We start from the raw sequence: 15,528 nt of genomic DNA on the forward strand, positions 1-15,528 counted from the left end.
TGCAAGCATTTGTTTATCTACAGATTTTGTCATGTGCTTGGGCTGCTTGACTTTATACGCTGACACTACTTTTTCATACAATGCTGATTTTGGTTTTGCTGCTAGCTTTCTTAATCCACTGCAATGTCCAAGTAAAGAAAAGCTGGTAAATGGTTAAGATGCTTTTAAGAGAAATGTAAGGCATTATGTACAATAATAATCAGCAGAGAAGTACTTTTAAATCTTATTTGTAACAACTGTTAAAATCAATGTTATTTTTGTGGTAAAATTATTGGGCCCAAAAAAGGTCTGTCCATAGGGCCCCATGGCCTTCAAATCTGCCACTTAGCGCATTAGGTTCGACATTCCTAACCTACGGTGAAGCACCACCAAAATAATAAACCCACAGTGCATTAACAGCATGGTTTTACTAAGTGTGATAGCTGCATGCAGTGGTAGGCTGAGCTACAGAAGAAACCTTTCTGAATTTGTATACCTATAGTATGTCTTATTTTATTTTTAGATTTTGTGTTGTTTTGCAATATTCCATCACAGGGAAAGGTATTTAATGATGTGGTTTGGGTTTCCTGTGTGCATGAGCCTTTGAACTTAACAGTGCTAACTCACACATCAATTTAACTTCTTTTTGTTTTCTTGAGTACTAGTACAAAACCTGAAGTATGGTGTTGTGCAGAATGAAACTCTTCTAGCTTTAATCTATTGTGTATGTGCACTCAATTATATTAGCTATTAATCAAACATACTGTGGGCTTATTTGCATTGTAATCGCACATAACCCCCAATACCAAGTCACTGGATGAAATCTAGTCCCACAGACTAAATTTGTTGTTCTGGTAATGATCTTGGCTGTGATGAAAACTTTTTTAATAGATAAAGTTGAAGTCTATGCTGTGTCTGGTTATACAAGGTAGATTAGAAATCAGCATGTGTTGTTGTTGTCGTTATTGTGGTGTTGGTATTACTGCTCCTTAATACTACTCTCAGTTTTATGTCTACTTCAGCTTTAAATTGAGGCACTGTTGACAGCCTAATCAGGTATGATCAAATAGCCCAGTGTTGATGATTAGCTATTAAGTGGGCCTGGTTGGTAGTTGAATGATCTAACTATTTAAACAGCTGTTGAGAAACAGCTTTGCTGTTTGTTGTCTCTTAAAATCTGTGTTTAGTCCTTCTTTGTTGCGTAATCAATACCTTTTTGATGCAAGCAATTTTCAGTTACATATTGATCATTCAAGGAAAGTAGTGAGAGTCCTCAATATCCATCTTCTCTGCGGTTCATGCTTATCATTGGCATTCATTTTTCCAGCATGTCCTCCTCAATAACTCTTCCTATTCCTAGTATTTCTTCCTGCTGCCACGTCTGTCTGCCATTTTTGCTGGACTGTGGAACTGTCACTCAGCTTGCAACAAGTCTGATTTCATCACTGCCTATGCTTCTCATCTTTTTCTGTCTAGTTCTGACAGAAATTTGGATCAGTTCATACTGCACTTTCCTCCTCTTACAGGTTTTTTTCACACACCACAAGCCATTGGATGAGGTTTTGTCACTGGTCTTCTCTTGTTTGCTAACTGGATATTTACTTCTCCTGATCATCTTAGCACCTTCTCATTTTTTTCTTTTGAATTGCATTGCTGTTCAAGTAACCTTCCCATATAACCTGCTTCTCACCATGTTCTATGGTTCTCCAGGTGCACATGTGAATTTGATGGATGAACTTGATTTCTTTCACTCTTCTCTATTCGTATACTCAGATCCTTTTAGGAGACTTCATCCTCTTCTACTCATTCCACAAGCCATCAACATGATCTCATATTCACACTCAATGTCTTTTCTCTCCTCTTCCCCATCCATCACTCTCTTGCATATCTCAAATCATTTTTGAATTTCTTTGTTTGTTATTCGCTATCTCACTAGCAAACCTACTACCTCCTTTCCTCCCTCCTCCCTTACTGATTGCATAGCAGAAATCAAATCCTGGTTTTCTTCAAACTTTCTTAAATTAAATAGTGACAAAGCTGAGGTTCTCCTCATTGGTACAAAATCAGCATTATCCAAAACTGATCATTTTTCCTTTGTTATTGATAATTCCTCTGTCTCCCCTTCCCCACAAGTTAAGAGTCTGGGTGTCATCCTTGACAGTACTTTATCCTTTCAGTCCCACATCAATAACATCTCCCGGTCTGCATATTTCCATCTGAGTAACATTATTCGTATTCGCCACTCCCTCACTCCCCACACCACTGCTATCTTTGTTCATAGCCTTGTCAATTCTCGTCTGGATTATTGCAATTCCCTTTTCTTTGGTCTTTCTCGCAAATCTCTTTATAAGCCTCAACTAGTCCAGAATTCAGCTGCCTGCATCATTACTAGAACCTCCTCTATTTACCATATCACTCCCGTTTTACAGCAGCTTCATTGGCTTCCAGTTCAGTTCTGAATTCAATTCAAAATTCTCCTACTAACTTTTAAGGCTATCCGCAACCTTGCCTCTCCATATCTGTCTGACCTCTTCCATGTTGCCATTCCCTCCTGCACCCTCAGATCCTCTTCCTCCATCCACTTGACTGTCCCCTTCATCTGTCTTACCACTATGGGGAGCAGAGTATTCAGTTGCTCCGCTCCCCAGCTTTGAAACTCACTACCACCTGAGCTTAGAAATATTGAATCATTTTCACTTTTCAAATCTAAACTTAACACTCATTTGTTTAAGACTGCTTTTTCTCTTTGATTACAATTGCTCTGTCTGATTTTAACTTTTGTATTTTACTTTTGTTTATAATCTGTGTTTTGTCTATTGTTCAGTGTCCTTGAGTGTTTAGAAAGGCGCCTACAAATAAATAAAATGTATTATTATTATTATTATCTTCCTTTCTCCATTCTGCTCAAAGGAAACTGTGCTCAGTGGAATGTGCTTGTTGTAAGAAGAAACTACCATCCCTCCTAGATAAGTACAGGTCCCTCCAGTCTTCCTTCTCTGTACCTCCTTCATTTAAAATGTAATCACATGCTCCGTAAGAAATGTCTGTCACCTCTTCTCTACCTTCAGTTCTCTCTTAAGTTCCCCTGCTGCCCAAAACCATTGTCCTTCTCTCCTAATGGTTTTGCTTTCTTGCTCTGTTTCAAAGTCAGCAACATCAAAAATAGTTCAAGTTCACAAAAACTTCCTCTGACCCTTTTCTGTATCATTCTTCTGTTTATTCCTTATCTATAGTAAATTACATTTCTAATATGCTCTGTATCCACAGACTCACCACTATGGACCCCATTCCTTTACATCTTCTTCAGTCCATCTCTGCTTCCTTGATCCCCTATATCTCTTCTCTTTTCAATACCTCACTGACCACATCTTCCCTACTGGTTTCAAGCAGTCTCATGCAAATAATTATTCTCAAGAAACTCTCTCTCAGTCCATCTGCCATTGAGAATTACTGTCCTGCCTCATTCCTGCCTTTCTTGTCCCAGACTCTAGAAGTAATAGATCACAAATGGTTCTCATCATTTCTCTCAAACAACAATCTACTAGCTCTGCTTCAGTCTGGTTTCTGCAAGGTTCACTGTACTGGGTCTGCGCTGCTTTCTGTCACGAAATATTCTTACATCTGCTCAAGCTGCTTCTATCTTATCTTTCCTTATCCTCCTTGACCTTTCATCAGCTTTTGATACCGGTAACCACTCCCTGCTTATCTCTTCTCTTGAGAAGCTTGGAATCAGCAGTTCTGCTTTAGAGTGGTTCAAGTCCTATCTCTTGACCCCCTGCAAAAAAGTGAAATTGGCAATTTTCAGGTGCTCTCCAAAAGCAAAAAGAGTTATTCTACAGGTATAAGATCTCAAAAAACTTAGATCAGACAATTTACCTAAGATGGACATGTTGAGAATATAGTAGAGAGAAAGACAGTGATTGAAGACAAAGTGTTTAAGTGTGGAAAACTAATTAATCACATTTACTACTTCTTGTTGGTAGAGATTTAAGCATTCAAGCACATAATATAATGAGGCCATTATGCTTTTATGCTCTAATACCAATACTGAGTTATAATTCATATTAAGTAGAAATTAACTTTGAATGATTTTTTAATCATCTTTGTCACATCACAGAATACCAACCACAAACCTGAAATACTGAGGCTTCCAGCAGTCTCCAAATGCTTTCCATGCTCCATGAAATGCAGTACTTGGAATTTATTTATTTATTTTGGGGTAATCTATGGAAAGCAAAGGATTATTGAGATTTTTTGTGTATGAGACATAAATAGGTCAAGATTAAAAAATATATATATACTGTATCAGGCAACACTCAAATCATGAACCTGCTGACTTGTGTTCAAACATATTACTATGTATGCCATTCTGCATCCAGAATAGACCAGAAGTATGATGTTCATTTACCATTATTAAATACAAAATATTATAGAAGTTTTCTTTTTTTCCTGCTTAACTTTTCAGCAAGGATAGATTTTTCTAAATCTCAGGGCCATGAGATGAAGCCATTCGTGAAAATATTTGTTTTTGTCCGTCCATCCATTATCCAACCTGCTATATCCCAACTACAGGGTCACAAGGATCTGCTGGAGCCAATCCCAGCCAACACAGGGTGCAAGGCAGGAAACAAACTCCGAGCAGGTCGCCAGCCCACTGCAGGGCGCACACACACACACACACCCAGCACACACTAGGGACAAGTTAGAATCGGCAATGCACCTAACCTGCATGTCTTTGGAATGTGGGAGGAAACCGGAGTTCCCGGAGAAAACCCACGCAGACGCGGGGAGAACATGCAAACTTCACGCAGGGAGGACCCGGGAAGCAAACCGAAGTCTCCTAAGTGCGAGGCAGCAGCGCTACCCACTACACCACCATGCTGCCTATTTGTTTTTGTAGATTGTTTAAAATAGCCAGTCAGTCAGTGAGTCAATCAGGTGTATATACTAATAATAATGAATTATTCAAAACCAATTTAGAATATAGAGAAAGAAAAAAGTTTCAAATGAAAAAGACAAAACAAAATTTTGACTGACAGGTTGCCGGATATCTCCCATTTTCTCAGGTCATAATTTCAAACTATTCACAAAGTATTCTCTTCCATGTCTTACTCTACTAAGAAAAGTGAGAATGTTTCTTGGTAGCTTAATTATCAATATTGCCTCCTCTGCTGTAGAAGGTGGTCTCTAGTCATTAGAATTATATCAAATTAATGGAAACTCACTTATTTTAAGAAACAAAGTAATACAATTTATTAATAAACACAATTATATAAATATGATAACTGCACAAATACTGACATGCAATGCAGTATGCAAGACAAAAAAAATACATTAAACAAAGAAGAGGCTGGCTGGTAATTTAGAATTCTAGGCTTTAAGGATGATGTCCTGTGTTTTTTGTGGAGTTGATGCTGTTGTTGCTCTGGGTTCCCCTGGAAGATTCTTCTTGCCTTGGAGAGCAATCTTTCTCTTTGCGATGTAACCCTTTGTTCATGATATGCTGTGCTTTTCTCATTTAGGCTCTTCACTGTGTTGTCTGCATTTTAATAGGTATAAGCATTACTTTTTCTGGAACAAGGGATAAGATGCTGAAGCTCCCTTCTTGAAATAAATTACTGCTTCTGAGTCTTTTCAAACTGGGCCAAGTGACTGGCACAGAGCCTAGCTTGGCAAAGTGGATCTCAGCTTTAATGTCCACAAAGAGAAATGATTATGAGCTTTCAATTCTCCAAAAAGAGAGTGGCTTGACAGCTTTTATATTTCAGAGAGTAATGGGGTTCAGTGAGTACGAGAGGTTATTTTAGTGAGTGCCCATGATTTGTCCTTTTAGCAAGATGAGTGCACCTAGTTTTTGAAGGATGATGTAATCTCTCAGATTTGGATTAAAGTCACTTCCAGTTACAACATTAATACTCATAGACACATTATTTTGTCAATCCCAGTTTTCACTCATTGAACTATAGCTCGCTGTTTGGACTGGAGTTTCGCACCTTCTGGTCTGAGAGAGGCCTCCACCAAGATATAAGTTCAACCCTGATTTACACCTTTGTTATCACATTAGGTGCAAGCTGATGCTGGTACTAACTGCCGTTCACCCACTTTCTGCCATGTAGGTTGGGGGAAGGTGAAGCTGGATTTCTACATCCCTGTTTAATCTGCTGTCTTCACAGGCCTTGTGTACTACTAAAATCCTAGTAGAATGGGCAATGCCTATTTTGTCCTGCACTCTGAATCTCTTAAACTCTCTCTTGCTTCTTAATAGTTATTTTCAGTCCTTGCCAGGCCATTGAGCAGAAGGTGGAGCTTGTGCAATTTCATGTGTACCAGAGAACAGTACAATCTGCTTGCTCTATGGGCTCACTGCACTGCTTGGTCCTAGCATGCCTTTAGGAGTGCTAGTAGCTTTAGAATGATGAAAACTATGTGGGGCAATAGGTTCTTAACTATCCAAGGTAGGAAACATTTGTCACCAACCGTTGGACTACAACAATAATACTGGCCCTCTTACCATCTCTCTGTAGCTTCCTTCTCATTGTGGTGCTACTAGAGTATCTGAATATAGTATGAAGTCTTGTATGACAGAACTAATAGCCCCTTGCCCACAATAGCATGTAAAGGTGCTGTCCACTTGCCAATGTGAATTTTCATCTCTAGCCGTTCACTTTTCATGTGTCACTCACGTTCTTCTTTTGCCCTTAGTCAAATTTGTAAACAGTATCTTCAAAAATTTGCTGATCATCTCTCTACTCATACTTCTTCAGATAGCTTGCCCTCACTAGGATGCTTACTGTTTTCTACAACCCCAAATCAGAAAAAGTTGGGACAGTGTGGAAAATGTGAATAAAAAAAGAAAAAAGCTAGTTATGAATTCTTCTCAAATTTTATTTAATTGTAGACAGTATGAACACAAAATAATTCATGTTTTTTTTGTCAACATCATTTGATTTGTAAATAAATATCCATTCTTGCCATTCAGGCTTGCAACACATTTCAAAAAAAGTTGGGACAGTACATCATTTACCACTTTGTACAGTTCCCCTGTCTTTTAACAACACTTAAAAGACATTAAGACATTGAAGAAATCAAGTGACTAAGTGTTGCAGGTGTTAGTTTGTCCCATTCTTCCTGCAAACAGCGTTTTAGGTGCGCAACAGTACGGGGTCTTCGTTGATGCATTTTTCGTTTCAAAATACGCCAAACATTCTCTATAGGAGACAAATCAGGGCTGCAGGCAGGCCAGTCAAGCATCCGCACCCTCTTCTTACACAGCCATACCTTTGTTATGCGCGCAGAATGTGGTTTGGCATTGTCTTGCTGAAATAAGCATGGGCGTCCCTGGAAAAGACGTCGTCTTGAAGGCAGCATTTGTTCCTCCAAAACTGAGATATACTACTCAGCATTGATGGTGCCATCACAGAAGTGCAAGTTACCTTTTCCGAAGGCACTGACACAACCCCATACCATGACAGACCCTGGCTTTTGAACTTGTATCTAGTAACAGTCTGGATGGTCCTTTTCCTCTTTGATCCGCAGCACACGGCGTCCATTTCTTCCAAAAAAGATGTGAAAATCCGATTTGTCTGACCACAATACACGTTTCCACTGCACAATGGACCATCCCAGATGCCTCCAAGCCCAGAGAAGTCGACGGCGCTTCTGGGCACTATTTATGTAGGGCTTCCTTTTGGCACAGTGCAGTTTTAGCTGGCATTTCCTAATGTAACTACATGCTGTAGTGCTTGAGAGTGACTTCCTAAAGTAGTCCTGAGCCCACGCAGTTATATCATTTATTGATGAAAGACGGTTTTTAATGCAGTGCCGTCTGAGGGCTCGGAGATCACGGCCATTTAGTTTAGGCTTGCGCCCTTGGCCTTTGCGCATGGTAATTTCTCCAGATTCCCTGTTTCTTTTCACTATGTTATGCACTGTAGAGGGAGAAATGCCCAAATCTCTTCCTATCTGTCTTTGAGAAATGTTTTTCTTCATCATTGCAAAGATTTTTGCCCGCACTTGGTGGCAAACTGGCGATCCTCTACCCATCTTTGCTCTTAAAAGAGTAGGCCTTTCCTCGATGCTGCTTTTGTACCGAATCATGATTGCAATCACCTGTTAACATCACCAGTTTTAAATCACATCATTATTTAGTTATTATACCTCATTACTACCCCTGAATTGCCCCCATCCCAACTTTTTTGGAATGTATTGCAAGCCTGAATGGCAAGAATGGATGTTTATTTACAAATCAAATGATGTTGACCAAAAAAAACATGAATTATCTTGTGTTCATACTGTCTGCAATGAAATAAAAGTTAAGGGAAATTTGTAAATTACTGCTTTATTTTTTATTCACATTTTCCACACTGTCCCAACTTTTTCTGATTTGGGGTTGTAGTTTGTATTGTATATAATGTATTTACAGTATCTGTACAATATAAATAAATTCCATGTTGTGGATAATGAGTCTTAAAGATTCTTTAATTAGGAAATTCTTGTTCCCCTGGCAATTAAAATGAGCCTTTTGAGAAAAGAGCTGAATAAATCAGTAGTTGAGATTATAAAGTACCTGTTAGAATTAACACACAATAATTACAGAATGAGGGAATTCCAGATGTTTTCATTCTCTTGGGAATTACAGTGACAGCTGATGGCTACAGGTGGGCTAGCTTTAAAGCATTGATTAAGCTTAAAATTATACAGCAGAAACTCTCATCAGAGGCATTATTGTATACATTATCATCAATCATTGTTTTCACACATATACCTAAATAATAAATACATGTTTTATATTTATACAGTTAAAGTCCAGTAACATTGAAAAATAACTTGATATTCTTTTAAAAAATACAATGTAGTACAAAAACAACTTACAGAAACAAAAAAGTAAGACAAACTCTGCAAACAGACAGAATCATCATTTTTGGGGAGTATTGAATTGTGCTTTTTCCACAATGAATGTTTTCCCTTTAATTATTTAAAGAGAAACTGGGGTTATCTGAAATGGGATGAAGCTGTTTTCCAAATTACCTGCTATCCTACTGCACCTTGTCAGCCTGATGCTATTTACAGTATACATTAACTATTACAGGGATGTCTCAGACCCCCAAACTCCAGACACAAGTCCCAGGTTCAAATGAGTCTTTTGTTAAGCACAATACATTTTCCACAAAACAGTAAATACAACATTCTTACTTCTTTCCTTCCTACATTCTCTTTTTCTTTCCTTCTTCCTCTCTGCCTCCAAATCTGGAGAACTTCATACTCTTCTACTTTTGACTGTCTTGGTGAGGTGAAGTGTTTCTTTTTAACCCAGACCTAAGAGTATTTCTGGAATGTCAGTGCCATAACCAGAAAGCACTTCCAGGTTAAGCAGAACCACTGTCTGGCATGGTAAGCTCCTTTGTGCAGCTTCCTTTAGTTGCCCACAAGCACTGCAGTAGTGCTGCCCTCCAGAAATACAAGTCCCATGCAGTCCTATGGATTTCCACCACCTAGTGAACTGGGGGAACACACAGCCCTGAGAGGCAGTCTCCCCTCTGTTCTTCCATAATACTGGCCTCCCGACTTGAAAATTGAACAGTAATCATCCCGGCTAGGATTTCTATCCATCTTCACGGTCAATCAATTATGGTGAGCTCCTGCATGGGTAAGGAAACACCCTTCATCCCAACTAGGATGCCTATTCATCCCTGCCTTCAATTACAAGTATATATAGTGACCAAATGGGGTGCTCTGGAGCAATCCCTGAACCTAGAAAGAAACTTGGCCAGTTCAGTCTCTTTTTAAAAATGTATTTTATTGTCCAAAATGAAATAAACTAGGGCAGTTGTAACAGAAGGATTCAACATAAAACAAAGACTAAACCAAATAATGTGTGCATTGCTTATCTAGGCCTTTCTAGACACAACATGGCTGACTGCCCCAACCTTAATTAAAGCATGCCCCTTCCTGCTACCCAGTGTACCCAGGAGGCAGAGGACTCCTCTTCTTCCATACCAGATGAGCCTGGGCTCAAGCAGGTGGAGGTCTTTTCATGCCCAGATCTGGAAGTATTTCCTGTGCCATTCCACTTTGAAAGGAAGTATCCTTGACCCCTGCAACAGAGCACTTCTGATGACAACTAGTGACATGATGGTTTATAGCACTTTTAGTGCATCCACAGCCAAGTGTCTATTACTTTGGTTACTCATTTATATAGTAATCTACCATCCAGAATGTGTGGCATCCTTTGGTTATCTATCTATCTATCTATCTATCTAGAGAGATTATGTTGTTATTGCTACAAGATGCCAGTTTGTGCTGCCAGTTAACAGTAGTTTTATAATATGTATGTATTTTTATAATTGAATTACTTTTTTGGTTTGCGTTTTGGAGATTTCTCATTATTTTCTGGTATTATACTAGAAATAAAAAAAAATGGCAAAGGTCAAGGAACATTTTCTTTTTAAATGACTTAATCAAGTTGTTAGAAATAAATATGTTTGTTGTTTTTGTACTTTAAATTACAATGAGACCATTTAGTTTTTTTTGTGTGTTCTGTCATTTTGCAGATTCCACTGTCAGGACGCAACTCCCAGTCATTTCACACTATGGGTCTGTTTGCATCCATGATTGTGGATAAACTAAAGATTATTGTGTGTTTGTTTTATTTTCATGAACTAAGGTCTTGACATCTATGCCAATGTACTTTTTTACCTTTGATATTATTTGGGCTTTGACAGCATTTTTTTTACTTTTTGGTTAAAGGAATACTCCATCCCAAAATTATTTTTTGTATATAATGTTACTTATCCCATTAAGTTTGCAGTGGTGGCTGAGAAAAATAATGTCATCTCTTGTTTTTGCGGTGAAAGTACATGACAAAATTTGTGATGGAATGGAGCCTAATAGTGACCAACACTGAACAATGGCAAACAATGTGAAAAACCTCCATGGAAAAAAGAAAACAAATTCTCACGCAACTTGTGTCACATAATCCACATACCTATGGGAGGTATTTTCTGCAAAAATGAAAATGAAAATGCAGTCTCTCTTTTGCAATTTCATTTTCAAAGTCTGAATGCAAAAATGCTACAAAAATTAAAATGAAAATGCAACAACCCAATTTGCAATTTCATTTTTAGCCTGAACTGCAATGAAGCTGCAAAAATGAGAAGTAAAATGCATTTCCACTTTGCATTTTCGTGCAACATGTAACTAGCAAGGGTTAATGGGTGGGGCTTTTTATCTCAATTTCCCTTTGTTCTTTGTCCTTCGTAGCTGAAGAGCCATTTTGATTAATAGAATACTTCTCACTTTGACCGTGTTTAATTCACATGATTTTGATCTTTTCACCCCCATACTGCACTCTTCACAGTGTAACCGTCTCACATAATCCAAAGACCATGTGCAATTCTGAAGTAATTAGTGTGCAATTTAATTGCAATATTTAACATGACAGAAGTTAGCCTTTATTACATTATAGTTTACATTTATTTGCACTGAAGTGGAAAAGGGACACAATGTATTTTAGTAGTATTGTATTGTACTATTATTATTTTTAACAATTATTATTAATATTATTATTATTACTATATTATTAATATGTATTATTATTTCCCACGTGACCCTGTAGTTAGGATATAGCGGGTTGGATAATGGATGGATGGAACATTTCATTGGAAGGTAAACTTTTTGATTGCAGAACATCCCTTATGCTAGGATGGGATTTAGCTGACGTGACCCTGAATTTGATTAAGTTGTTTTGAAAATATTATGTTATTACAATGCCTGTTTTGTAAGCAATATTTTACATTTATTTGCTTAGCAGATGCCTTTATCCAAAGTGACTTACAAAAGATGTAAATAATTGAGTAACATTAGGCTAGGGCCTGTTTGTTCAGCAAATGTAATGGGATGGGTAATTAAAGTTGATTGCCACAAGTGAAAAGATGTACTAAAAACAGATGTAATATTTCTATTTTTAAAATAGCATTACCAAAAAATGCCATTCATTTGCTTTCTGAACCCATCCACTCAAATTTTACTGACTCCACACAGGGACATAGCGGACTGAGAATTACATTGACAGCACTGAGTGCTAGGCGGGCATTAGTGTTACACAGTCAAGCAATTCACCATTTTCAGGGCATGCTCATTAACATAAAGTCAGTTGGCCAACACTTTGAAAGAAGTGAGAGTAATCCTGAGTACAAAGGGTAAACATACTTAGACAAGGGGAACTTATACAACCACCATACAAAGGAATGGATTGGGCTTTGAATTCAAAATTTGTGAGCTGCAATACTGCTATGCTAATGACTGAACAAGTGTGCCAATGAAAGCTGCATCATCCTACAATTCAAAAAATCTGTCAGTGTTGTTGTTTGTCACAAGCTGTCAACAAACAATTTAGTGGATATACTTTCCAAAAAAGAAAAAACACATCAAAATATGAAATCATGTTAGTGTAACCCATTTAAAAACTGAAGTCATATTAATGCATACTTAGCCTGGCCAAAAACTTATTTTTGTTATTTGTTACTGCTGTGTTGAAATCTTCTCATTTGCTTATTTTATCCCAAAGTTATAGCTGATATTCTTCTTTAGACAAATAAAACTGTGTGCACAAACAAAACCGGCAAGTAAAAACTGAAACTCAAAATGATCCTTGAAATTTGTACTTATTGTGTCGTACACTCTTAACAAAGTTTAAATCCTATTTTTGCAACTACTCCTGAGGCAACAGTGTATATTTAAGTAAATTTAAGAAAAGTACTGTACAGTAAATTAATAAACAGAACAACGGACATCGAGGTACTGGCGAAATGTACAGCATACAAGTAACAATATAAAAGGTTTTCCAGTACACTCATCTAAGCTCAGTTCGCATTGCTATGACAGCTGCTTAATGCCCAGTTTTTTTGTCACAAAAAAGTAGAATTAGTTTTGCATAACAGTATGCTGTATAAATAATTGAGGGGCTCATTTAGTTTTCATTTAGGATAAACATTGCAACTGTTAAGAAAATGGGCTTGACAGGATTAGAGCACAGCATGAAAATTTTCAAAATGAAAGTCCTGACAGCGTGCACATGTGTGTGCTTTTTCATATATAACAAGAAACATCATTATTACATACAGCACTGAAAATAATTGCATCCATAATTACAGAACACATGTAAATGTATTAGTCAAACCTAACAGGAATCCAAATTTGCTGTTTTACACTGGCATGAACCAAGCCTCCAGAATGTAAGGTTCTAAGATTCCTAAAAATACTTTTACTGTATGTTGATTTGCAAATCTTTTGTCAGTGGTTTGATCCGCTGCTTCAAAGCCCCAAAGTCATTGGTTTGATTGCCAGCTGATCACTGTCTGTAAATTGGGTTTGCTCATTCTCCTTAGACATTAATGGGTATTCTGTGGGTACTCCATAATCCTCTTACATCCAAAGACATGAATGTTAGGCTGATTAGTAACTCTGCATCAGCCCGTGTGAGTGAGGTCATTATTATATCCTGCTTTGTATCCACTGATGCTGTCATAGCTTCCTACTTTTAGATTCAACAGATCTTAAGTCAAAGGCATTTATATACAATCAGAGTTGAAAGTTTGAGAATTCATTGCATAATATGAGAATTTTTGTCTGTTTTAACCAAAAATGCTTGATTAATCAGAATTTGTATCTTTTTAATTAATATAAAGTAGAATTATTTGAGTGAATGTTTTCAAGCAGCAAAATAATACACACAGTATGCAGAAAAAATAAGTGACTTACTATACATGAAGTTAAAGCAGAATCAAATTTTTTCAAAAAAAAAAAAAAACTACTGAATGCTCATCGATCTGGACAGAGTTATAAGGTTAATTTTCAAAAAAACATTCAGACTCTATAAATCCACTGATAAGCAATAACATACAATTGGATGGTTTTGAAAACTATGCAAAAATTAAAAAGGGTAAAAAATCATCTTAAAACAACGTCCAGAGATCTGGAAATCTCCCTTGCCGGCTTTATGTAGTAATTATGCATTTTCTATACATGGGTTTTGTGTCTTTGTTAGTTTTTTTCATGTAACCATGATCTGTGGAGATTTCTAACCAATTTTGTTTGTTTTCACAAAGTTTATCTTTTATATTATTTCATTCTTTTGTTCATGTGATGTGGCAGACACGTCACAGAACCACAATCGGTATATTTGCATTGTAGGCGGTAGTTCCACTATAAATATAGCAGAGATTTCATGATTTAGTATCTCTCTCTTGGATAAATGTCAAAAAAATATAGTGGTGATTAGTTTGCAATTCAAGTACCCCCAAGTACTTGGTTTTGTTTTGGTTTTCTGATCTCCTTTTTGTGTTTGACTTTGATTTTTGGTTCGTCCCTGTGCTGTGTTTGCTTTTGTTTCTTTTTGATCTTCCAGTATCTTCCTACTGTCATTATCTCCTGGTCTTTTCTTATAACACAAAATAATCCCTGGAGACCGTCTGTCATGAAACTCTGCAGTGGTGGTACATAGATCACCAAAAATAACAGATTTGAACAGAAATATTACCTATAGACTCTACTATATAGCCTCTTCTGTCAAAAAAGAACAAAACTGCCTTTGTCCAAAAATTGTTAGACAAACTAGGCAAGCCCAAATAGATTTAAAAGTCAGATCTCTAGACAGACAAGTCCAAAATTTAACTAGTGTGGACAGTTGTAAGGACACTTGTAGATACCAAAGAAGTATTGGGACACTTGCTTGATCACCCCTTTTAATCCTAAAGTAAATACTTTAAACAAATGGAACGTTCAATGGTACTTACAGGCACTTTAAATGACAGAAAAAGAGTCTTCGTCATATTCTTTTTACAGAATTTAGCTCAATAGATCTGGTCATCTCTGGGATTGCTGGGCTGATTGCAGTTTGAGTCTGATATGAGAAGCCATTCTCTGGGGCAATGACTCTTTTATAGTCCTCCAGCCGGCAGAGGTAGAGTCGATTGCCCTAGGTGGACATGTACTTGCTGCTGTGGGTAACAAAAGAAACAACAATGAGTGCATCCCCTCTTACTTACCTCAAATAAACCTGGAAGGTAATCATCCAAAGTGCATGTGTCACACTAGCCTACCACCCACAAAATCTTCTCCCTACTGTCAAGCATGGTGGTGAGAGTGTCCTTGAGAAAGACTGCTTTTCTTACTCTGGTCTTCGACAACTTGACATCATTGATGAAATGATAAATTCTGACAAATACCCAGGAGAAAATAACCAGGAGAAAAATGCCAGGCCATCACTTTGAAAATTCAAACTGAGCACAATGTAGATGGTTCAATAAGACAGTGAATCTAAATATTCAAGTAAGTCCTATGCATTCCTGTTAGTCAACCAAAGAATTGCGTAAACCCTTGACCTGGATCCTATCGAAATGCATTGGTAGGACCTGAAGAGTATTGTTAATACAAGACATCCTTCAAATCTCATAGAGCTGGTAGAGTAAAGAGTAAAGGAGATATCAGACCCTGAAAATTGACTGTGAGAGGCAACTGTGCTAAAGGAGGAGCTGCAAGTTTTTGTCGTAC

The 15,528-nt window shown here is 37.4% G+C and overlaps 1 protein-coding gene across 1 annotated transcript in view; it reads left to right on the forward strand.

The window, feature by feature from the left end:
- nalcn (sodium leak channel, non-selective) overlaps window positions 1–15,528 on the forward strand; it is an 828,408-nt gene that overhangs the window by 681,392 nt on the left and 131,488 nt on the right. The gene's annotated exons all lie outside the window — the stretch shown is intronic.

Source organism: Polypterus senegalus, chromosome 2, assembly GCF_016835505.1.
Source record: "Polypterus senegalus isolate Bchr_013 chromosome 2, ASM1683550v1, whole genome shotgun sequence".
NCBI lineage: Eukaryota > Metazoa > Chordata > Cladistia > Polypteriformes > Polypteridae > Polypterus > Polypterus senegalus.